We start from the raw sequence: 25,997 nt of genomic DNA, 5'->3' as shown, positions 1-25,997 counted from the left end.
ATCGAATGTGGCAATTATGTCATATCACTACAGAGAGAGAGAGAGAGAGAGAGAGAGAGAGCCGACACTTCTTCTATACCACCGCTGCTGCGAATCAGAAATCTGCGTGATGTAACTCCGCCGTGTGTTATGCGGCGGTGCAATGCTCGAGCCGTATCCTCATTATGCAAAAAGGTTATCGCCTTCGAGATACACGGAGTGCATAAATTACTATAGCCGCTTTCATCGTATAATGGTCGGCAGCGAATTATCCTTTACACGTGTTAAAAATGTCCGGACACTCCACTCAACTGCGCCGAAAGATGACGCTTACTCATTAATTGGTATGTACCATCAGAGAGTTTCTTCGCTATTCAAGCGCCGAACGAAAAAAAAATCCACCAGCGCCGCAGCGATTTGCATAAGGGCGATGAATGCTTTTGCGGCTTCATGCATAAGACGACTCGTTGCGGGGCCTGCGCATTTTCGGCCGCATTATCTATATCAGTGCACTTTGGTCCGCGCGCGCGAGAGGAGGATATCATTCCGACTCGTCCGCTTAACTCCGCGAAACGTATACACGTACACACACTGCTGAGGGGAAAATGCAAAGAGGCCGGACCGCGAGAGAGATGGGGTAACTCTCTCTCTCTCTCTCTCTCTCTCTCTCTCTCTCTCTCTCTCTCTCTCTCTCGCGAGCGCGCGTTTTACAAATTATTCAATTAGTCCCGCGAATTAAGGTATACATATTCATCGCTCGCTGATACGCTCTTTCTCTTGACTACTACTGTGCAGTGTATGCATATACAGGGATGTATACGCGCATACACACTCTAGCTCTGCGTGTAAAATATACGGCAGGGCATAAACAACTCTCGCGAAGAGAGCGCTGCAGACGCGTTAGACGCTCTAACGAACACGTAATTCCGAATAAAATATATCCGCTTTTTGAAAGCGAGACACACACACACGCGGCGTAAAGAGGTGAGAGCTTTTTCTTTCTCTTTGTACGGCTTTAAGCGCTACTTACTTTTATGTTGTCTGCGGTTGTTGTGTGCATTATATGCGAGGAGGGAAAAACGAGACGACGACGACTCGCGAAAACGGCTTACGCTTAATCTCTCTGCGACTTATTGAATAAGCGTCTTACACGCGAGACTGAGAGACAATGCGTTGGGTTATGTACGAGCGTATATAGCGAGACTCGTATCGGCTTCAAATTATTAGCCGCCCTGGTAGAAACGTTAACGGTTAATAAGCTAAGTTTGGGGCCACTTAGCTAAGTTGTGGTTCACAATTTAAATAAATAAGAGTTTAAACATTATAAATGCATAGATATACACATTAACTCAAGATAAAACAGAACATATGCTTGAAATTCGTCAAATGACTGTTACAATCCAGAAATTATAGAAAAATATCTTGCAATCGTGAAAAATCCAAACATTTGTAATAAAACATGCAAACGTTTTAATGTAAGAAAAAAAGGAAAAAACAATTTTTAACTTAAAAATAATACTGTGTTGGTATAATAGACACGCATCACTAAAATATTAGCAACATTTTGCTTTATTTTTTACATTCAAATTTGATATTAATGGTCAACTAAACTTAACTTTTTAACGGTTTTCACTCGTTAATTTTCTACCAGGGCGTGCCAGAAAAAAAAACACACACACATGTGCGTATAAACACACGCGCGAATTAACAGGTCTTAACAAGCGAGAAAAATTTGTCGGATCAGCTATCCGGCATCTATACCACGAGCATTATATACACTTTCCCGCAGGAAGCCAGTCCCGCGAGAGGCGCGGCGATTTTCGCAGGGAATTTTAATTTTAAAGACTAATTAGCGTAGTGCAGCGCGCCTGCGATAATTAGAGCAGATGACAGTAAATTTGACGAAAAGCGCGAGCGTGTAATTAGAGCGCTATATACACATCGCGGCGGCCAATCTGTGCTTCCTCTTCTCTTATCTTTTATACACTTATAGTCGCTTGGGAGGAAAAAATGTATGGAAGACGCCGCAGCAGCGTATGATAAAAGAAATGGGAAGGTCGTAATTCTTGATAACGTTTAATATGGGGATCTGTATAACCGCGGGGTTTTACATAAAACGGGAAATATCAAACGACGGGATTATGCGAGCGAGCTGTTGCAGCGCGCGCGACACGCGGTATTGTGCGATTTTTCTTGCCAGCTAGTGTGCAGGTGCTCGGGATGTGTCCTAGTATTAGGTGCTTTTTTCTTTTATCGCTGACTGTAAAACTTTGAATTAGCGCCATCGCAGCTGCTCTTCCTAAAATTATCCAACAAATAAAATTACAATCTCTATCGCGCTAGCGGCTTCTTTTTTAATGAAGGCAGCTATTAATTGCTTTATGATTTTCCGATAAAGCACGACGGGCCGCCGCTGCGCCGGCGAGGGCAATTGAGTTTTTCTCTCACGTTGTCATCGTTACGCGCAATTATCGAGACTTATACGAATTGAGCATCCTAATTCCTCTCCTCCGCATGAATTTTCATGAGGGACGGCTTCGCGATCTCTCGATAAGTTTAATTCGTGCGACATTTCAGACAAGATACCACTGTATACGCTAATTGTTGATATGCAATTAAAACTCGCTTTATCGCCGAATATCTCGTGATAGTAGGGTATTGTGCACTGTGCAGTAGAGAGAAATCGCACGTAAAGCATAACGTTTAAAATTAACAAGCCATTAAAAGCCACTCAAACTTTCCCTCGCAGACACAATACACGGCCAACTAAATAACCCTGCACCCCGCAGGCACAACAGTCGCGCGCCTGACCGCAAAACAGTCTGCCACTTAGTAACGCTATTTCAGCTCCAAAATAGCAGCTAATTTCGTCAACAACTTCATCGGCAGCGTGTCTCGAAAATAGTCTATATTGTTCCCCTCTGTCTCTTCGAAAAAAAGTCAAAACAGGTCTCGCCCTTATTTCCACTCTCTCTCTCGCGTGCCGCTTCCTGACCGCAAAGATCCATCAGGATTACGAAAAGTGCCGTCGCGCGCGCGCGTCTCTCGATATCAAGATAGACACGCGTAGCCTGGCGTAACGAGGCAGGTGAGAGAGATTTTCTCGAAAGCGCGAGCGCTAATAACCGTCGCCGCAACAGCGAGAGACCGGTCCGCCTAATTCTTTATCTCTCGAGAGTATAAAAGGGGCCGGGGGCAATTTGATATATCGACGATATAGGACTGTATATACGCTCGCTTCCGGCCCGCGCCGACCGACAGGTGCGTAAGTGCGTACGCGCGTCCGAGTCTTCTTCTTTTTTTTTCAGTTTGCCAGTCACACTTTCCTTGCAGCTGTGTAGCGAGCGCAGGCGAGCGTTCCGCGTATTCTTCGCGGATGTGCTCTTATCGAGGTGTAAAATCGAATGCGAAGAGGAGGATATTATACGGCCTGTGTCTCAATGACAGCCTTCCGAGGAAGAGACGTCGCTGATTGTTTTGCTTTTCTTTCGTTGACGTTAATACGTACAGCTGTGTGTGTACAGCGGAAAGTATCGTAGCGGAAAAATAAACTAAATAAGGAACTGCGAAAGCAGGTCGAAACCGCGAACAAGGACTTTATAAAGCGAGAGAGAGAGAGAGAGAGAGAGAGAGAGAGAGAGAGAGAGAGAGCCATGCGAGCGGTAGAAAATTAAAAATTCAGGCGGCGGCGAACGTTTTTAAGATAATGTGCACGCATTGTCAGACCGTTATGGACTGTCGCGACGGGCAAAACTATATATCGTCGTCGTCGAGAAGAAGTCCTGAATTACAATGTGAACTCGAATGTGACTCCCAGGCGCTTGCACGTGTACTTGGCCGAATGTGGCATAAATCACGCGCCGCTCAAAGCAATTATCCTTGAAGCGAAATTCGCTGCCGAGTTTGAAAATAGTCTCCGCGGCTCACGTCCTCTTATTGATAGTAATAAAAGCGAAGGGCTGCATACTATAATAAATATCGCGCATAACGCACACGTTTGTATAATCTACATCTCGTTGCATGCGCGCGAGGAGCATTCCGCTAATTGACGCTTTTTTCTCCCCGTGATGTACAGCCGCACGACTATTGTTCAATATTAATTAGTCCACTAGACTTGTGTTCCTAAACACTCAATTAGCTCTGACTTATTGGGCTAATCCTTAATTCGACGTTGGAATTTAAAAAAAATGTAGAATCTTCCCTATGAATAAAACGGCAGTCACCAATGCATCAAAGCCGCGAAGCGAGAAACCAGCCCAGAGATTTATCGCCTCGCTCTCGTTTGCGCGTACAGGTGCGCGTACTTATAGACGAACTTCTCTCTTCGAGCGCGTGCTTCCTGACCCGATTATTTCGAAAGTCCATAGCGTCCGCGCGCAGATAACGGACACCGCGCTGGCGCGCGTAGGCGCTTTCAGAAGCACATCGCGCGGCTTTCCCACGGGACGACGAGCGCGCACGTGATTTCTTTTTTTTTTATTCGGCTGCATCGTCGTCGTCGTCATTTCGGTGGCACTAATGCGAGCTACGTTGCTGGGTGTCGTACGCGCTGCACGGAAGCACTTTTGGGGCCTCAAAGAGGTGTGGGTGGAGGGGCTTATGCTAATATCGCTCGCTCTCTCTTTCTCTCTCTCTCTCTCTCTCTCTCTCTCACTCACAGATGATTCCTTCGTAAAGCGATCATCTCGGATAAGCTCGCGAGAGGCTTTTCAAAGTTTTCTTCTACTTCCTGAGGGAGATGAGTGCTGCTCGGGATTAAAAGCGCGGGCTTCTCGTTTTTGGAAATTATTACTCGATTATAATTAGTCGATTTTTACGACTTTTAAGAATTCCGCATGAAAAACTCGGTGCAGCCTCGAAAAAAGTCCCGCGACGAAGGACGAGGAGAAGAAGAGGCGAAAGAGATGTAGAGGGAGAGAAGAGTCGAGATTTATTATTTGTCGGGAGCCACCGCGCGCGAGCGAGATGTCCGCCGAGATACGACGAGCCTCCGCTGACTCTCAATGAACGAGTGGAGATTTTTCCTCGGGAGGTAATGAAAATCACTTCTCGGGGATTCGGTGCGATGCGGTTTAATTTTCTAGACGCGCCAAGAGAGAGCCTATGGAAATCGAGCTGCGCGTGAGAAAGCGCCTTTTCTGCCCAAGGTCGGTCAGGAACAATCGCCTCCCGGAGTTTACACCTTGTCGCGGTTATTTGTAAAAAGTATAGGCAAAAGCAGTTCGCGACTATACGCGAAACGGTATAGCGCGGGCTGCGTGCGTATAAGTGCTCTGCACTGCTTACAAGCCTCATTACTTTTTAAACGCCTAATGTATTGCTCCGCGAGCGTAGTTAACTTTATAATACTCGAATAAAGCGCATACACTTATACTCGGCTTTCCCGAAAACAAGTCCCCCGTCAAACCGACAAAGCCAGCCGCGAAACATCGGAATGCGCTGTATACTCACCCAGGAAACAATGTCGATTTTTTCTCGCTCCGCGTCTTCGCTTTTTCAGTGCTCACGAGGAATGCAAAAACGAGCGCAACATCCCCGTCGTCGTCGATTTTTTTTCTCCCCCCTCTCTCTTATACATATATTCCGTCGTAATGATTGCTCCGTCGCAGAGCGCGTCTCCGTCTCGTTTCCATCGACTCCGTATCCCCCGTATATAATACACGTATACCCTCTCGCTTTATAATCTCCTGAAAGAGAGGAAGGCACGGCATGAAGCGAGGAAAAGGAAAAAAACGCAGGCGACGACGGACGACACTCGCGGAATACCAAACGACGAGCGACGGGCCCTGAAAAGAGAGAGAGAGAGAGAGAGACGGGGGCGTCGCGGGGCCTACTAGTATATAGTGTATAAGGAGCAGCAGCATAGGGCTGAGTTTTTTGCGCGGGCTCGCGCCTTGCCTTTATTTGGGACAGAGACAGAGGAATTCGGTTAAATGCATTGATTAAAGTTTCGGACATCGGGCCGAGAGAGAGAGATGCGCTCTCGGTGGTCAACCAGAGGGAGAGAGGAGTCGAGAGAGCCTCGGGCAGTTTTTGCCGACGGCCGTCGCTCCGCGAGCGACCGTCGCCGCGACTGCAGCTCTACTCCTGCGTGTGTGTAAGAGCTGCTATGCTTCGCTGCGGCGCAATTGGAAGACTCGAGATTTGTGCGATGATGCTGACTTTTCGAATAACGTATTGATTTTCGTTTCGGTAAACCGAAGGCTCAATTTTCTTCTATAAAAAATAAAAAATAAAAAGAGAAGAAGTGCCGGCACTTGCTCGAGTAAAATTATTCAAATCGCTGATAGCCGTATTTTCACGCCTGCCAATCTCTCATAAAGCGTATAAATAACTCGGATCTCGAGATCCGCAACCAGTTCCCGATCTATTAGACTATACACAACGGCGGCGCGGCGAGAGAGAACGAGCGGGCGCGCGCAGACGAGCAAAAAATTCAAATGAAATGTATGCGGTATTAACATGTATTATGTAAATTCAATTATTCAAAACTCGCTTGGCTCTAATTGTACGTGTAAATAGAATTCGTACGCTCGTATCTCGGCGATTATATCAGACACCTCTCTTTCTCCTCCCCCTCTTTCTCGCTAATAGCGGACAGTGCGTAGCATATACTCGTTTGAATCATGATCTATTTACCAAAACAAATACGCCGAGAGTGTGTCTAGCGCTCGTCGTCGAGAGTCTACTGGGCTTTTTGCATCGCAGTCCTCGTCGCTCCATTCAGCTTTCGTGCGGCTGGCCGTCGGATGAAAAATCGAGGCAAAGGAGCATAACAGGTCCTGAGCGCGCGCTTTTTACTCTGATGGGCAGCTGGTCCTTCTCTCGTGCCCGAATTAGAATCGCGGACAGCCGGCCATCTACGGAATTGGGCCCGATGATTAATGGCCGCGCACTGGACCCACCAGCGATTGTTTTCGGCTGTGCAGACGCGTAAAAACGCGCCGTCTCGTCTCTTTGGACCCTCGCGCGCGCATCCATACTAAGTAAGTCGTATACTCCGCGAACAGAAAGAGAGAGAGAGAGAGAGGAAGAGAGATCGGCTGATTAATCGGCCGCTTTGGATTCCGCGAGCGCACACGTGCGGTAGGTATTCCGGCGGGTGTATGTGTGCGTACGTATACCTGCGAGGATCATCCGGGGGTTGGCGTGGACTATTTTTGCGCGGGGTGTTAATTCTTAATTGGAGTTTACGCGCGAGTTAGGGATGGCATTCTTCGCGTCGGCCCCTTCGAGTCGGGAGAAAGAGAGCAGGAAGATTCTTATTTCGGGAAGGTCCTGATTTTGTAGAAAAGAGGCTGAGAGATGCGGGGGTGCTTGAATAATTAAGACGATGGAAATGAGCTTTTTGTCTTGGCCTGATGTTTTGCGTCGCTGAATGGAAAAACGGCCGGTTCTTTCCGTTTGGAATTCATTCCGAGTTACACGCTTTTCACGACGTTCGATATTTCCGTTCATTTTTGCGTCGGATTGTTTTCTCTGAAGTTATCTAACTGCAATTGATTCTAAAAATCTAGATTTCTCTTCTATAACGATCTTGAAAAGGCACATTACTTCGAAAACCAACCCTAATCCGTGCGCACAGTCCGCAGCGAGAAAATTCAGATCGCATGTCGAGCAACAGTATCGCGCGGGGGCAAACTGCCCCGTCGGCAATACTATAGCGTATGGCTCTTCTGCCGCATACAACTGAAATCGCGCGGCTTTAGATTCGCCTCTTTGAATCGTCCTTACGTGCCCGTGTACCTATAGACTACACTGCGTCTGTTCGTGATCGAGGGCCATTACAGGGGCCGTGATTATTATTAGGAAGTCGATCCAAGAGCCATAAGAGCCTTTGATCGAACGACTCGAGGCACACGTGTGTACACTCTCTCCCTTCGGTTGCGAACAGCAGTCAAGAGTGATTCTAGCCGTCGCTTCTTGCCGCGAGCGTCCGACGGTACGCGTCCGACTTCGCGATCACCGAGAACTCGTACAAGGTACTCGTACGGTTTAGCTGCCTGAAATTTTTTCGGTTCATTTGCTTATCGTAGCTTTTGCCGTAAAACGAAAAAATAACGTTTATCGCTGATAAAATAATAAAAAAAGCAAGCTCGACTTTATTCATTAAAAAAAAAGCCTATAACCCTCTCCCTCATAAAAAAGAATAAACCAACGATTACCTCGGCTTTATTTACAGCGTCCATATACCCGTGCGAGCGGTTTCATCGTATCACGTAAATAAAAGCCTCTCGAATTCGTCCATGGTAGTAGCGTCGACCCAGATTCCCTCGAGCGCGCGGTGGTCGCATCTGCAAAAGAGTTGGAAAATTTTCAATCAAACGCAATATAGAGTCTCCCGCTAAAGCGAAAGCGAATACCGTCGCACTTTCAGTGATCCAACCACACACACACACACACACGCACATAGAGGAGAGTGATTGGAATAGCGAGCTATATAGCCCGCATAATAGGAGCAGCTGCAGCAGCGTCATTGGCGAGGAATGTATCTCTACGCGGCTAATCATTATGCTACGGGCGGGCACATAGTCTCACCGGGGAAAGATAGCACGTGCGTGCGCGAGTACACGAGCTGCGGGAATACTCTGCTATACCCTGTCGTACGCGCCTTTCTCTCCTCTTGGATTTTTCGCACTTGGCTCGTCGTTATGAAGAGTCGTTGCTGCTGCTTCTGTTATTATATAATAAAACACGCGCGCGCGCGCGGGCGACGAGAGCTGCTGGAAATTAATCGGCCGATTGTACATTGTGTCTGATGCGGAGGTGTTGGCGTGATTATGGACTTATGTAAGGCCACAGAGATTAGGCGTGCGGGGTTTACGTAAGATTGGAAAATAATATTGTGATCCTGACAAATATGATTCTCTCGACGCTCTTATGACGCTTCCTCTTTTTTTTCTGCTCGGGTTGCATAATTTCAGCGTGTGAGTGTGTGGAAAAAGATTAACGAGCCTTGATGCTCGCGGATTCAAAGTATCACGCACGCCGGAAATAATTATTTTAATCGTGTTTCGCTGCGCCAGCCGTAATGGGAAATTAATAAAAAAAACGACAGTAGCTGCTGCTGTAATGTGTGTTAGTATTATAGAGGATGATTCGCCGTTTCGTTCTTGCGTTGCATCGTGTATGCCAGTCGTTTTAAGCGGCGAATCGAAGCTATACGCTATCGGATAAAGACAACGGCACTGCGTTTTAGGAGTCACGTACGCGCGCGCGCGGGGGTTTAGCTTCGAAACGGGGCTGGTATCGGTCCCAGGGGTTTTCGAATTAACTCATCGCTAGATAGAAGCGAAGGCGTTCGAATGAAATTGCCCGTCTAATTCAGCGTTGGTGAATTTTAAAATGACGCATGGCCCCTCTGGAATTGCACGAGGGGCTTATATACTGACGTTCGTGATCGTTTCATTGTCAGTTGCAGCAGATCTCGAGACTCGCCTGGCTGACTCGATTTTTTTTTATACTTTTATAATATAAGTAGGATGTAGTCGGAATTAAAGTAATTGTTGTTGAACACGTATTGGAAAGCTAAGTGTACAACATCTGGAATAATAAGATTTTCTACATACGTATTATAAAAAGAGTATGGTTGGCGTGTCTCAGAGGTATTAACTCCCGACGCGTTAAAAATTGAAGCTACTGTTTGACACTGCACGGAATAACATGACTATTCATGAATCGCTATCGCATGAAAAGTAAAACAAACTCGTAAACCTTTACACTTCATAAAACTTCTGCATATACATACGCGAGAGCTACTTACATACGCGCGGCATAAACGTGTTCGTTTATCCAGCCACCACAATTAAACGCTTAATCATAACGGCTCGCGATGATCGATGGAAAAATCCTCGCGACATTTCCCTCGTTAACTATAACCGATCCTTCAATGCTCGCTAAGGGTCTGAAAAAGAAACCTCTCTCTCTCTCTCTCTTTCTCTCAGCCGTGTACAGTACGTACTGATTCGCAGTTTGTTAAATACAAAAAAAGGGGGGCCTCGGAGAGTTACAAGCTATAGCCGAGCGCGCGGTGCGCGAGTAATCAACGCAGCCTTTAAAAAGAACGAGTTCTCTTGAAATCACGAAGGTTGCCTCCCAGTAATTAACGCCGAACGCGAGCGCGGGGAATCTCTCTCGGAGTTAATTGGTGGAAGAGCGTTAGCAGAGCGAGTGACTTCCGCGGTTGTTGCTGCTGCTCAGCGCGACTACTTTGCGCTTCAAAAAGAACGCGAGAACCGAGCCTTCGTTTTCAAAAATAGGAAGTCTACTGCAAAAAGTATATCGCGAGTGGGTTTCACGCACTGCGCATTTTTTTCTCCTGTCGCTTCGCGAATAAAAGCACCAAAAAATGGTGGAGTGTGCAGTTGGCTCGATTCGATAATAGACTCGGCCGCATACGTAATCTCGTAACTTTCAGGCCTGAGATTCTCATCCTCTTTAAATCACGAAGAAAGTATCAATGCGTATACCCTCCTAAGAACGCAACAATCTCTTTATCAGCGGCGGCCAAACCCCACCGCCGAGAAAAATGCTTATAAAATCGTCGGCTAAGTGGACATTAATGGGCGGCTCGCGCCTAGCACGTGCGCGCGAGGTATTTAAATCCTTCGCAGGCAAAATAGAGAGTGAGAGAAGGTGCAGTTGCCTGGGCTAAAAATGATTAAAACTATCCGTCGGTGCGGATAGGCAACCCCCCGAACTCTCACTCTCTCGCCTTTGCCCCGCGGGGGGTTGATTGTCCTGCTGCTACTGCTGGGGTTCGCAAAAGGGTCGGAGCTTAGAGCTAATTTATTGAGATGTCGTCGTAGTTCGCGAGCATCGATTTCTTTTCTCGCTTAGAGAGACAGAGAATTGCGCTATCGTCACGTCGGCCGCCCGTTTTACGGCCGATTAAACCGAGCGTGCGAGAAGCGTGGGATTAATAATTTGTCATCGGGTTGATAGTTTTTTCTTCTCTTCTCGACCCTCTTACTCGGTAGGGTTAATAGATTGGATATTAGGCTGTTTGCGTCTATTTAGCGAGATTTAATGCGAGCACCGTGTGCTGGAAGCGATTGGTCGTTCGTTTTCACGCTTGATCTCCGACAAAAAGTGAAAAAAAAAAGAAAACGAATCCAACTGCCCTAAGCCCCAAGTCACTTATTTATAAATTTCGAGCGCATCAGTCTCAAGGTTAACAAACGTAGTAATGAACCGCGTTATATGCCTTCTGCACAATACGAACATTTCGCGCGAATATACAGCGCAAAATTTCGCCTGTATAATCTATATCAATTATTCACCCAAAAACGCCGAAACAACAAACCCCATATTGTTCCTCGGCGAGCGATGCATTATACTTTCAAAATTCCCGCGCGCTGAAATTTTAAAATTCAAAAACGCGCTCCATCCCTGCACGCCGTTATTTTCGTTACATTACGGCGCATCGTTCCGCGAGTATAAATACACTTGGAAAACATACAACCACGACCACGACACGAGTGCGTTTACGCAATAGGCTGCATTATTGGATACGCGCGCTTGATTTACATAGCCCTCGTGTAAAGGGGGTCTAGCCATATAATATGACATTTTTATCAAAAGAGAGCGCGCTCGCGAGGCTTAGCTGTCAGGCATTGTGCGATTTCGCTTGTGCGCTGACCCATTTGCGCGTGTACGCGTGTATATTTTTCTCCTCGCGATCGCCGCCGCGCTGTCATGTAAATGCGTCGACCGACGAGCCGCAAACGAGGAAAATCTATCGGGAAAAGCGTCGCGGGCACGGGTAATTTATGTGCCTCGATATGCACAGCTCGACTGTGGTGACTCGGTGCCACGAGTTGTCTCGAAGCTTATACCGTGAGCTGCGAGGAATTTTTCGATGATTCCATATCTTTCTGTATCATTCCTCACGGTCTGGCAGCGCGAAATTGCGAGCCCATGTAGAGCATCGATAAATAACTCGTAGAGGTACTTATACATCAGCTGGAATATATTCTATATTCACGGCGTATAACGCCATAACAATCTGTCAGTTCGTTCGCATACATCCAGAGAAGGCAGTCGCGGAAGAGTCAAAAGAGCGTAAAAATCAGATCCACTGCAGCGCACGACTATGAAAAAAAAAGCAAAATGGCGCTGGCTGCCTGTATGGCGCGTGGGTGGCAATGACACGCAGGTATAAGTAATAACGGCATACCGGCACCGCCATACATCTATCTCTCGCTTTGTGTATATGGCGATGGCGCGCGGCGGGCGAATCGTCGGCCGGTCTACCTATGTGTGTGTATATATCCCTCTCCTTGACAAGCGGGTGTTTAATTGGCGTTGAAACCAGCGGTGTGACGACGAGAACACAGAGAGAGCGCGCAGACCGTCGCCCGAATGCCTGAAATCTCGCAGAGCCGACGCCATCGTGTGCCGCCTTTATACACGCCATATCATAGAGAGAGAGAGAGAGAGAGAGAGAGAGAGAGAGAGAGAGAGAGAGAGAGAGAGAGAGACGGAGCGGGGGAGCGAGGAACTCCGGTAATTATCTTCGGCACGCAACTCGCTCCTCTATACACGTATATATATATATATATATATATATATATATAATCTCCGTACACCTAGAGCGTGTGTCGCTTTGCCGCCGCCGCGCCGAGTAAGAGAGCTAGAGCTTATATTAATGCCCTTCCTCTCGAGGGACTACCGCGTGTAACTATACTAGACTAGAGCTGCTGTATACTCTATATCTGCAGCGAAAAGCTCCTCACTAGAGATATCGTTATTAACACCGCGAGCGCGATGTTAGATTGTCGACGACTGAAAAAATACGGATACAGCTTTTCCCTCGCGTAGTGTATAGCTCATATGAGAAATCGCTATAAGCGCACGCGCGCGTATAATACACACACTCACTTTGTCTCGGATATGCTAATGGCCGCATAGTAGTCGCGAGGCTTCTAATTGCGCGCGGCTGCTGCTGCTGTACACGTCTCGTGCGCTGATTTAATTACTTATTTTCCCCGCGCGTATACGCGCTTATTAAATCTTTTGTGCCGCCCCGGGATTTATAAATGTTTTCAATGAAAATGAAAACGTGTAGCGCGATAGCTACCGGCTTTTTATGCTATCCGGCCAGGTTTAGCGGGAGAGGAGTTAATGAGAAATTCTTCTGGGCTGCGCGTTTGGATTTTCTTAACTTAATGGCCGTCGCTTATATTTTTGCTGCGCTGATGGGAAGTGAGTAGATTATGTGTCTTAGTAACGGTTGTTCTTTTGGAACGTGGAATAATAAAAAATTTTGCGGATTTAAAAAGAAACTGAGAAAATATCACACTGCTTAGTATTACTAAGATAACGACGCATTATTCAAAACTATGCAGTGATCGTGTTTACGTTCTCTCGTATACGCGCACTTTGGCGCAGGATAAAGATAGCCCGGCGGCTTCGATATAGATTACAATCGGCGCGTTTTTATGGGTATAATGTGTAAAGCGTCAGAATGTGCCAACACCGAATTGTAGGCCAATTGTGTGTTCACATAGTTAATCAAGGTTGCTTCTCATCATTTGAATATTTTACCATTCTCCGGCTGGCGTCGAGCATTGTTTCGTTCTCTCTCCTTCTCAAAATCGCGGGAACAGCATCAGAACAAAACGCGGTTCAATGTCGTCTTTATTTCAGAGCGTGTACCCTGTAATTTGAAAAATCGCGCCGATACGAAAAGTTCCTCGAGTAAAAAGAACGTTCCTCGCTGACCCCACCTAAGAGAAAGAGAAGACTACTCGTCGTCGTTGTTGGCAGCGGTAGCGGCGGCGGTGGCGGCAGCACAAGAAAAAGAGCGTGTCGACCTTAATGACACGGTAATTCGTTACGGGCCACTTGTAACAACCGCAGAGTCGCCGGCGCGCGTTATCTCAGGCGAGATCTCTCTCCGAAGTAGTTTCTCCAGAGAACGTCGAGCTCCGGCCTATTAATTACCTTTCCTCGCGGGGTAGTACACACACACACATACACACGCGCAAAGGGGTGTGCGTCTACGGTACAATCGCTGCAAAAGGCATAGAGAGTCTTCCCTCTTTGCGCTATCCGTATACATACCGTCGGAGCTGGGCAAACCGACAACAGACGGTTGGCAAAGCGTATAAAAGCAACGCACCGGGCTCCGATACAGAGTGGGGAATATTTAAAAAGTAATATCAATTAAATTTGCATATTCACAAGGGCTCGATGTCGCGCGTACACACGGGCTATAAGGATGGAATACGAGAGAGAGGGAAAAAGGGTTTGCCGCTACCCCCTCGTCGCGCAATCTTTTTTTTCCGGCGATGCTCTTCCTTCCTTCCTTCTCTTTTTTTGCGTCGTTAATATCGCCCGGCTACTAGCGCCGCCTAAACTCACTTATACGTATAAGAGCGGGCCCGACGTGGATTTACGCCCGCGACATTTAAATGCGCGCCGCCGTATAATATCACGCTAAATTGAAATGGGCTTGTACTTTTGCGCGGACGACAGATTTGCTCTCCCGACGACTATACTCAGGACGATATATGTATATGGGAGAGAGAGAGAGAGAGAGAGAGAGAGCCGTGTAGTTTATATACGCGAGGATAGCGAGCTGGAGGTGCGTAAAGGGGTATTTATTGAATTAGGGTCGCGTTCCACCCTTTTTTTCTGCAGGGACCGAGATTACTCGAGCTGGGCCATTTGTTTCGCGGAGCGACTTTAATCTTGTATTCGTGTACTGCGTTTTTTCGTTTAGTATAAAAAGGTTGTGTGCACTTTGTTTGGATTACGCGAAGGAGGCGATTGGTTCTTTGGTAAAAATTATCGCGTTCTCGATTTACAGCAGATTCGGCAGTCGAAAAACCTCGCGAAACACGCGTTCACAACAGAGTATAGCAGTTCTCTATTTTTAAAGTCGCAGTAGCCGAACAAGAAAAACCCTATCGCTTCGACATTTGTCACACAGCGCGCGACGAGCGCTGATAATTCAAGCCAGGAAGGTATAAATCTCGATGCCGGCTGCTCGCAATAAAATATTATTTGAGCCAGTAGCCGAAGTACACGACAAGTATAGCCGTTTTTCCAGTATGGCCCGCTGCACGCGGCGACGGCCATTAATCCTTCCGGCGGAGCTTTCGCGATATGCCGGCGGAGCTTGCGTCTTCGTCTATCGGCGTAAATCTTTGTTTGCCGCGCGCGCGCCAGTATGTGTGTACTCGGCAGAACGCCGCTGCGCTGCACGTAAGACCGGACTGAACGGCGCCGCGGAACGTCATGTTTATATGCGCGCTGTAATGCGGTAACGCGGCGGAAGGGTATTTTTCTCGGTTGCGCGCTTGTCAGCTTTCGTTTCTGCTTCTTTTTTTCCCGAATGCGTATGTGCGTGTAGAGTTTCCTGCTCGGCTTTCGCGAGGATGAATTATCGAGGCGCTTCTCTTTTTGGACGAGTACGCACTGCAGAAGCGCGGGAAGATTTGAATTAAATAAGAAAAAAAAGAGCGCGACGATGCTTGACAACGGGTGTCGCGCGTGTTTCCACAGCTGCGACACGGTGACGGTGCTGTAGTCTAACTAAGAAATTCCGGCATTGTGTGAGCTGCACCAGCTGCGATTGTTATACGGCGAGGGAAGGGCGTTAACATGACAATGCACGGCTGCGCGGAAACTTATTATTCTTTTCTCTTGCGCGAGCTTCGATTTCATTTTCGTATCAAAAAGCCGGGAGTTTTTATTGTGGAAGTTTTAGAGGGATGAGTGGAGAAAGTTCGTAAAGTGGATTATTCCAACGACGTCTTTCGCGCTTTTGAATGATGATATACTCAGAAGGAAGAGGTGCATCTCGTTGCGATTCAATTAGCAGCGTGCATAATTCCGAGCGACAATGGTGCTTTATTTTGACTCGAGGGGCTTCTCGTCCGCCATTGTCACCAGTATGCTGTTTTCAAGTAGGATTATATCTTCTACACTCGTGATTTATGGTCAACCACCGCGGAAATTGTTCCAGAACTAGGATGTATCCGGCGCGCGTCAAAAGAGATCCAGTATAGATATAATTTACAATCCAGAATTTCATTAGCCATCTCGTAAAAAAAGCGCGGTAGCGCCGCGGCGTATAAATCAGCCGGCTGGGTATAGTTAGCAGCGCGCGGGAGCTTTATAGAAAAGTTTCGCAAATTAAGTAATTTACGCGCGCGTTTCGCCTTAAATATTATATGCTCTCGCGCGCATGTTTATGCATGAATTGATAAAATCAAAAGTAAGCAGAGCCATTTCTCGCATCATAAAACTTATCCGCGCTCGCGCGAACGCAAAAAAAATTTGAATAGCAAATGTTGACTCCACCTCTCTCGCCTAATCCGCGTGCGCGCGCGAGTACTTATCCATACATCGCTGCAGATTACCTGCATGAGGTAAAACCTCTCTCTCTGTGATGCAAGAGTTGGGCAATCGATCGTTAAACCTCTTCGTTCTTTTTCTTTTCTAAAATCGCGACCTCGAGAGAGAGAGAGAGAGAGAGAGAGAGAGAGAGAGAGAGAGAGAGAGAGAGAGAGAGAGAGAGATGGCTGTGGGAGATTGCGCGAGGCTCTTTTTCTCTGAGCAGCCTGTTATCATCGCAGTGGAGGGCGTAGATTGCTCGCGTACGAGAGAGAGAGAGAGAGAGAGAGAGAGAGAGAGAGAGAGAGAGAGGGCGAGGGCAATACAATAAAGAAGGGAGGGCAGTCAGCGTAGCTAATTGCTCGAATCATTAAGAAAAAACATGAAATCTAAGACGCGCCTCGCGGATTACATTGGGAAGCGGTATACTGATAACGATCTCTCTAGCTTTCTTGACTGCTTCTCCTATAATGAAAATAATCGCGGCGGCGGCGGCGGCGGCGGCAGAGCTGTGTAATAATAACTACGCTTTAGCCTGACTCGCGGTAGTTAGTTACACACGACGCGACGCAGAAGGTCCTTCCTCATCCTCGAGACTCTGTACTATCGCGTTTGTTTCGTTCGATTAGCGAGAGCCTGGGATGTGGTACTAATTAACCCCCTCGCGTTTCTCGTTCCCTCCATCGAAAAATATGTCAACTCCGTTAATAAACGATAACAATCCAAGCGCCTGGCTAACTTCCACTTTCCGTGCGCAAAACGCCGACTTCTCTCGACATGACGCATCGTCGTTTCCGAGAGAGAATGACTGATTGCGCTCATTAAGGCTATCCGGAAAAGCGCGAGCTTTTTTCTCTCTCTCTCTCTCTCTTTTTCTTTCCCGCGCAAACTCGAATCAAACTCCAACCATCAAAGCCTTATTACGAGCGTACACAGAGAGCAGCCGTCCTGCAGCAGCTTCAGGTGGCCCTGCGAAGGGTGCATACATTATAGCTACTTTTGGGGCACCCACACCGTTGGGACAGGTGTTACTGTACATAACGCGCGCTGCCGGCGCACTATACTCTCTCGCTTAATTGAGTGTATGGCTTGGCTACCGCGACTGATGGCTACCAGCTGACGAAGGAACACGAGAGGGCGGTGGAGTGTGCGCGCGCGAGGAGGAGCCGATAAATCAGTTATGAATGACCGTGTGAAAAGGTTCTTAAATCACTTTGAGGGACTTCCGCGTTAAGTTTTTACTCGCTCGTTTGCCACTCGATGCTATGGCTAATAACAGCAGCGGCCTGCACTCGAAGAGTGTTTTCAAAACGTTATTATTGCAGCACGCGTTTTGTACTCAAGAGATTTATATATTGTAGATCGTATTCGTTAATTTCATCGAGTTCGCTTTTAATTTTACTCGTGTTCTCGAACGATGCAGGTATCATCAGGACGATTTAATTCATAACCTACAGCCGACGCGTTGTCACTTTTACCGTCGCTACGTATACGGGCATCGTTTAATTCCTCGTGCCAAGGGATCGTTAAACAAGAGCGAGAGTAAAGGCGCACACCGCACGCGCCGCTCAGCGAGCAACCTGTATGTAGTTAATTACGAATGCAAAGAAATTATGTATATATACGTATAACTTTCGTTATCGCATCGCGCGCAGAAAAACCGAAACGCGTCACTTGTCATTCTCCGCGCATACTTCCTCTTTCTCTCTCTCTCTCGGCTGCAGCAAATCGCTAATTTTCAAAGCGCGTCAGATGTAAACTTCCACCGTAAATTCTGCGTCTCGTAAATGCTAATGCGTGAGCGAGTCGAGAGAGTCTCAGCAGGAGATAGAGACAGAAGCTATACGCGGTCAGCTACTCCCACGATTGCGCGAATCCCTGGGAAGACACGCCGCCGTCGCGGTGTCGGCTCTTTTTCGTGCGCGCTTTATTTTGAGTAAAAGTCGCGTGTGTAAAAGAGCCTCTGAACGCATGTATACGCGTATACGTGACGGCACGCGGAGAGTCTAGGAGTGTATATATATGGCTTCCCATAATTCTTGCTGACTGTACGGCCCGCTGTGTAGCCGCTTGCCGATGAAAAGGCACGCGTAATTACATCCATTCTTATTTTAACGATGTGAATTATTTATGCGTCGTTTAGAGCCGCGCGGGGTTTCTTTTTGAAGAAAGAGTACTTTCGAAGTGGTGGAATTTGGATTTTCCGTTACGCGCGTCGGCTCTGCGGTTTGCTAGCCGCTTAGTGGTTGAAAAATTTACTGTAGCTTTGTCAGCGGACGTGTATTTCAGGCTGTGAAAGGCAGCTTAAAATCGTTTGTATGAAACGGGTGATTGAAAGTAACGAGGAGAAAAGAAGAGGTCAAGCTCCTCGAAGACCTTTTCGGTTGATGAAAGTCCAGTCGAAAGTTCAGCACAAAGTGGGTACCAACAGTATCGAGCAAAAATATCAACCCACAGGTACGAGCACATAAGTATACACGCAGAGGGTGTAGTGGGGGTGGGTGTGTAGAAGGGGTAGAGAGAGAGAGAGAGACTAGCCGGTTGAAAAGATGGCCGCCGCCAGGCTCGTCCTCAGTATTCCGGTCATACAAAAGAAGCTGGCGCGGGTGCGGTCGCGCGCGCCTTTTCAATGCCAGTCATCTCGTGGTATGCGCGCCGACGCACTTTGTATTCGCGGCGCGCAGCCGAGGCCTTCGCGATTCGCTTTTCGAGGACACACGTATATACATATATAGATGGCCTGCAACGCGAGTCCTGGTAGCGCGCAAAGTATCGTGTATGTAGGTGAATCGCGCGCCCGGGCGGCCATTTTGACGAGGACCGTGCGGCGCCACCTATTTCGAGAGAGATCGCGCGGGGAGATACGCAACGCGCTCCGATGCACTGCTGCGCGTGAGCTTATGGGAGTCACTGTTTTCTCACTTGTTTGATCGCCGGTGTACGGAACTACACGCGTCTGGATTCACACGGTTGGTACTGCTGGTTTTTGAGGTTATGTCCGCGGTAAGGTTTGGTACTCAGTCCGAATCTCTTGATCACTGACGATGACACACTGTTTTCACAAGCACAACCGGCGGCACACGAGTCACGTGGTATCAAAACAAGACTGGACTCACCTGACAACAGCTTGACAGGCGATCACGTGGTTCAGCGAGCCGGCCTAGGCGCACGTGTCTCGACTTGGGCACCAGCTCTCGCAGGAGACTCGTCCTCGCGGCGGCGCAGCCGGCCTCGGAATGCTGTTCGGCAGCAGGACTTGCCGCGGAGCGCGCGCGAATTTAAAATGGTAAGTTGGCCGCTCGTGCAGACAGCGGCGGCGGCGGCGGTGGCGGAATAAAGAGCGGAGCGCGATAACCGTTTCCGCGCGCGAATATCCATCCTGGCGTGGCACAGGGTGAGGCAGGAATACTAAGGGAGAGAGCAGCAGCAGAGAACGGACTGTCGGCAAGGGTGCCTATATCCGGACACGAGGCCAGGCGACGGCGGAGCTGCTCTCCGAGCGAGTGAAGGAAGGAGCGTCGAAGGAAGACCGAAGCGAGTGAGAGAGAGAGAGAGAGAGAGAGAGAGTAAGCGCCGCCGACGCCACCCCGGGTAGGGGTAGCCGACGTCCGTCCCGAGTCTTTCGCTCATCTGCAAGTCGTATAACCGAGCTAATTATCAAGTTAATATGGCCATTCTGTATGGAAGCGCCGAGCGTCGAGCGAGCGCGAAAGAGAACGAGGGTAGATAGGTGTGTGCGAGGGAGCGAGCGAGAGAGAGAGAGAGAGAGAGAGAGAGAGAGAGAGAGAGAGAGAGAGAGAGAGAGAGATGCCGGGAGGTACATTGATATTATAAGTTGCCTCAATCGCTGTATTCATTTGTAAACTAACCAGGCTAAATGTATTCACCAGCGCGAGCGGCGGCGATAGGCGGAGCCACCGCAGCTCTCTCTCTCTCTCTCTCTCTCTCGTCGACGCGGGCGCCCTTCTCCGAAGGCATCAGCCTTCCATCCATCCTTCCTTCCTTCCTTCCGTCCTTCCTTCCTGATTTCCAAATTTTCGGCCCACCGATTTCCCAGCGCACATACACGAGAGATCGGTAAAAAGATCGGCAATAAAGTGTGGCGGAACCTGAGAAACATGCAAAACAGCGCAGATCTTGCTGGGAATCGGCTTACAACCTCGATGACACCTGGAGTGAAAAAAACTCATACGGTCACTTTCCGCTATAGATAAATCGAGCTCGATCTCGCGAGGCGCCGTCGCGCTTGCAGAATGAAGCCGCTTACCCCCACCACGGCAAACTCTTCTTTCTTACTCTCTCTCTCCTCTCGCTGACGTCGTTACGTTTCATGTATTCAGATTTTTTCCCTCCGCCGGCGCGAGTGTATTATTATTCCGGAGCAACTTTGCTCCCCGCCTCTCTCCTTTTTTCTCTCTCTCTCTCTCTCTCTCTCTCTCTCTCTCTCTCTCTCTCTCGCTCTCTCTCAGCTGCAAGAAGGCTTTGCGACGGCGACGAGGACACGCGGGGACTTCTTACCGGGCGCGAGAGCGCGGAAATACGAATGCATAAATGCATAAGTGCTCCCACCAGACGCCGACGACGTCGGCGACTATAGGTGCTCGGAATCACCGCAGCAAAGAGCGAAAGAGAGAGAGAGAGAGAGAGAGAGAAGTCCGCATAGGCCGTTTTACCCCTTTTTCGCTCCTGCATCAGCTCTCCTCCTTTTTGCCATTAAAGATTTTTCTCGGCGCGCACAGCGAACGATCTCGAGCGCGTGTCGAGCATTTTTCGCTCGGCGCGACGAGTGCTGATGCAGAGACTTTCTCGCGTGATTTTGCGCTTGAGGCTGCATTGTATAAATACTGAAAGCCGTGATGGTTACGGAATCGGAATGACGTTTCTGCGACCGAACGTATTTTATTTTCGAGGGAAAAACCGCAGCTATAGACGTTTCCATCGAACTTTCTACATGTAACGTATAGAGCGCGACGAAGGATTTGTACGGCTGTCGCTGCGGTTTTTATATTCGGCGCGTGCATAGTTTTCAAATTACATCGAATCGATCTGCTGTACAATACATCCTGGTATACTAATTCGAATGAGCGACGATAAATCAGCCCAGCGCTCGAAACTATTTCAAAGTGCAGGATGAGTACCGCGCAAAATTGAATAATACCGCCATAACTCAAATTAACATAAAACGCCTTCATACACTCAGATTACTCGAGAGATCATCACGAGCAGCTCTGCGGAGAGAGAAGAGCCATTAGAGGTCGGCAGATTAGTGGTTTTTAAGCTAGCGTTATTGAAAGCGGAAAAATGAAGCTCATCCCGTTGCTGCTGAGAGAGAGAGAGAGAGAGAGAGAGAGAGAGAGAGAGAGAGAGAGAGAGAGTGAGCGAGAGCAAAAAAGCCAGCGGCGCACCGCGACATCAGGCGCAAGATTAAAAAGACAAATTAGCATAACGCGCCGTCGCTCGCTACACTGCTGATCTTGCGCGCACGTGCGCGACGGCCCTAAGGACACACCGCAGTAGTGAGAGAGGGAAGTTAATCGAAAGGCGTCTTTCGATGGGCTTTTTTTGAGAGTAGGTTTTGGCTGATGAACAATCAGCGAGTGGCTTCGTTATTAATATAGAGGGGTGAGGGTGAGGGTTTTACTGTACCGTTATTGATAAATCGTATAACTCAAAGTAGCAAGTGCCAAGCACTCAAAATTAGAATGACGAATGTTACCTCAGCATGAAGCAAACGCAGCGTATCACAGCGTCTCAAGCCGTATAACACACAAGACGTTCAATATTAATAAGGCCCCGGCAACAACACGGCATCTCGCGCTCGGGTAAATATTTCCCGGCCGTCAAGAAATTAGCAAAAATTAATTCGGAATTATCACTGCAGCGTATGTACGTCGTTGGCGCAGGCTCACCGCGAATGAAGCTGTTTGTGAAGCTCGCTCTCGCTCGCAACCTCTATACACATAACGCGAGCTAATTAGATTCAAGAGGAGCCTAATTTACGTACAACGGCAGATGTTATCGTAAGTAGCTCGTGTCAATAATAAACAAGCCTCGGCAAGCTCCTAACAACCTCCTATAGGTACACGCACACAGAGCACGAGCTTCTTCCGTCCCGGGTCGATTAAAATTTATGACCTCCGAACGAACCCTTGTATACACACGTATGTATAGCTATATACACGAAGAAAGCGAGGGGATCGTTGCCGAAAGGAGGAGAGAAAAAGAGGTGCTCGCCGGCGATTACACATATTTTTGGCAATTTCACCCTTCATCGCCCGTAGTGTGCGGTCGCCGCGGGATGCAAATAAGTCGTTTAATAAAGTGTAGTTCGCGCGCGATCCCGCACATTTGAATATTGTAGCATATTCACTTTTCTCCGAGAGGGTTGGCTCCGGCGAAAAAGAAGCAACGGCGGCGAAAGAAGACGCGTGGGTGGAGAGAGAGAGAGAGAGAGAGAGAGAGAGAGAGAGAGAGAGAGAGAGAGAGGAAAGGGCTCCTAAGCTCGCGGACGGTAGGTACGACGAGAGGTGGCGAATCGCGTATACCTTCGCGGCCGCCTCATGCATGATTCAGCCGCAGTATCTCATTTCATCTGTGCTCGCGCGCGCTGGTGGTTCTGCTCCGCCGCAGCCGCTAAACTATATCTCCTAATGGTAATGCTATTCCGCGGCACATATCTCTTTATATAAGGCCTGTGCGCCTCGGCTCGTTTTCGTCTTATTCGCTCATACTTTTTTTCTTCTTTATTTTTTTCCTGCGGTAGGTGCTTCGCACCTTTTTCCAGAGATCGTAGGTGCGAGCAGACGTATTGCGGGGAGTCGGAATGATCCATGGGTTATTCTTCGCGAGAATTTTATTTTTGAATCGGAATATTGGGGTGTTTGCTTTTTTATTGCATTATTTTAAAGAGCCACGTGTATCCAATGCACGTTTCTCAGATTCTCAGAGTAAAAATAAAGTCAAAGCAAACAAAACACCTCCTTTATTTCTCACACCTATACAGCCGGCAGTGCATACCTGCGAAAATTCCAGCTTCTCATGCAAAAAGAAAAGAAAAGCATCAGGAGAGAGAGCCGCAGCAAAATGAAAACTAAATCCCCTCGGTGCTATTCTCTCTCGCGCTCCTCCTCGGCGCGCAGCTTCTTCTTCCCTCGCGCGCGAGAGCAAAGTTTCGAGTATTTTTTTCCTTCAAACGCGCGCCAGAGTAAATAAGCGCCGCCGCGCAGCTATGTGTAAGTGTCGACCTCGACGTTCATCATAAGAGCCCCGAGACTCTCTCGCACACGTGCAACCATAGCGGATTCTCTCTCCTCTCGTCGTCGTCGTCGTCGTCGTCGTCGTCGCGAAGGAAGAGGAGAAAAAGAAGGGCGCGAGAAGAGGCGCTGAATCTCTCGGCCCACGCGCGCAGCCCAAAGAGAAATAAAGAAAGAAATTGTTAGTTCTCGCTGTTTTAAATTACCATTTATTACGACACATAAACCTGAGAGGAGCCGGGGCGAGAGAGAAGGAGAAAAGTCCTTATATACCAGCGGCCATCTTGTCTGTCCTCCTGCACAACGGTAACCCCTAGGAGAGGGGAAGGTGTGCGTGTGTATATGTATACCTTAACGCGTATACGCACACACGTACATATCAGCCTCTTCTATAATCATTGAATCCCACCTCTCCGCTGCGGCTATTTCTTTCCGTCCTTTTTTCCCTCGTCTCTGGCTTTTCTCTTTTTCCTCCTCTTGCGCGCGCGCGCGAGCGGTGGGTCTGTCGGTATCTTGGCTTTTTCTACTGCGAGAGTAGGGAGCCGCGCGGTAATGATCATTACCTCCGGTATAGTGACAAGTGAGAGCGCGGCGGCCCGCGCTCTGCAGGAAATGGCCGCAGATAAGGCTGTCACATTCATTTTTATATTATGACGAATGGATCACCTTTTCGGCGAGTCGCTGGCTTATAGTGCTGTTTCGCGGGGCTGCCAAGTCTGCGAGAATGATGCTGGGAAATCTGAGGGGGCGCTTTGATTATTTCGGACGATTGTTTTTGAGGAATGGCCCCGAGATAAGCGCGACTCGAGTGACGAATGCGTTGCGTTTATCTTTCGTCGAGTATTTATATTCCAAAGTAAACTTATTGCTGAAAATCGAAGAATTACCAGACACGCACCAAAATTTAGGAAAGTACCTATCACCTCCACGCAAACTGTATACCAAAGCGCTCCGAGTGATAATAACGTTTGCTATACGACGTTGTTGCGTGAAAAGCGACCGACACCCTCGGCCCCCATCTCTTTCTTCCTCTCCACCCTCGCCCTTCGAATTAACATTCCTCGAAAGGGAAGACGACCACCCCATCTACATTTCGTCTTCATCTCCAAATCCTTCAAATCATAAAGCCTCGCGAGTCTCTCTCTGTTTTCCTTTTTTTTTATTATGCGTTCCCTCGGATAAAGCAGAGATCGTAAAGGCTCCGAAAATATCCCGATAATACCCCCGCAGAGCGTCTTCTTCTCGCGTTTCCCTCGGACTCTCTCTCCTCTTTCATATATATATCGCATCGGCAGCGGGCAGCTCGTCTATGTGGAAATGCGATCACTTAGAGCCGGTCTCGAAGTATAATTCCGGAGCGCGCGGGGTATTACACAGTCCCTCTGTCGCGGCGCAGTCCTCGTATATTTTTTATTATTGCCCCCCTCGACTGGCTGCTGCTGACCAGTTCCGCAATATCCGCCGCCCCCTTTTCCACGCGAAGAAGAAGAAGAAGAAGAAGAAGAAGAGGAGAGAGAGATGGCCGGGCATCGAGCTCTCCGCGCTCGCGCGGAGTCTAGTGGAGATCGCGTATCTACGCGGAGCTCGTTTTATCGAGAGAGAGAGAGAGAGGCTGGCCAAGAAGTCTCTCTCTCTCTCTCTCTCTCCTCATGTTTTTACATCGAGGCAATTTTTCCATCACGCCCCGTTGCTCCTCGAGAACATCGCTTTTCGGACGCTCGCTCTGCCCTCTCCCAATACTCTCCTCTTTTCATCTTCTCTCTTTTATTTTCTCGGACGTTTTTTTTCTCCGCCTCTCGCTCTCCGTGGCGTATACTGGCTCGCGGTTCGATGGTCCGAGCAATAAGTACGTCTTTGGCCGTCTACGCGACTCGAAAGCTCGACGAGGCGTAACGAGAAAATCATACGGGATTACGAAGCGACGACGACGTCCGTGTGCCGCGGCGTCTAAATGGTCCGAGATATCGGAGTCTATATTATATGTGTGCCGATCGTAGCTGTATGCTTTTTTCCTATTATCCAGGGGGTGGCGTCGTTCTATACAGGAGAACTGGATGTGAGTTGGTTTTGTAACTTTTGCATCGGTGTGAGTCACGTGCGAAATAGTTATCCGAGGTATTTATGTCGGGAATGAGGTTCGTGAGTCGGAGGAAGATGCCATTCAAATGGAGAGTTTGATTGGCTATCATCGTGTGCTAATGCATCTTCGTCCGCCAGGAATACAAACGTTGACCAACTTTTCTAAAACGTGTGGATCTTTGAATAAAAGCAATACTTTTTTAATTTATTATTTCGAGAAAACAGAGTACTTTCCTCCTGGTTTACCCAAACCGGCAGACCAGCAGCGAAGCAACATCCGAAATTTCCCTAAAATACTAAAGAGCGAATTAAATTTCTCCCAAAAGACTGCGCTAATGA

At 48.2% G+C, this 25,997-nt stretch overlaps 1 long non-coding RNA gene across 4 annotated transcripts in view; it reads right to left on the bottom strand.

The window, feature by feature from the left end:
- Nucleotides 1–25,997, bottom strand: part of LOC103315844 — a 373,598-nt gene that overhangs the window by 30,392 nt on the left and 317,209 nt on the right. For all 4 annotated transcript variants that reach the window (XR_004344579.1, XR_001728826.3, XR_004226837.2 and 1 more), the window contains one exon: nt 8,145–8,273. This is a non-coding gene — a long non-coding RNA (uncharacterized LOC103315844). The remainder of the gene's footprint in view (nt 1–8,144; nt 8,274–25,997) is intronic.

The sequence above is a fragment of the Nasonia vitripennis genome, chromosome 2 (assembly GCF_009193385.2).
Source record: "Nasonia vitripennis strain AsymCx chromosome 2, Nvit_psr_1.1, whole genome shotgun sequence".
Lineage (NCBI taxonomy): Eukaryota > Metazoa > Arthropoda > Insecta > Hymenoptera > Pteromalidae > Nasonia > Nasonia vitripennis.
The sequence above is the reverse complement of the archived record's forward strand: the minus strand, read 5'-3'. Positions and strand labels throughout refer to the sequence as shown.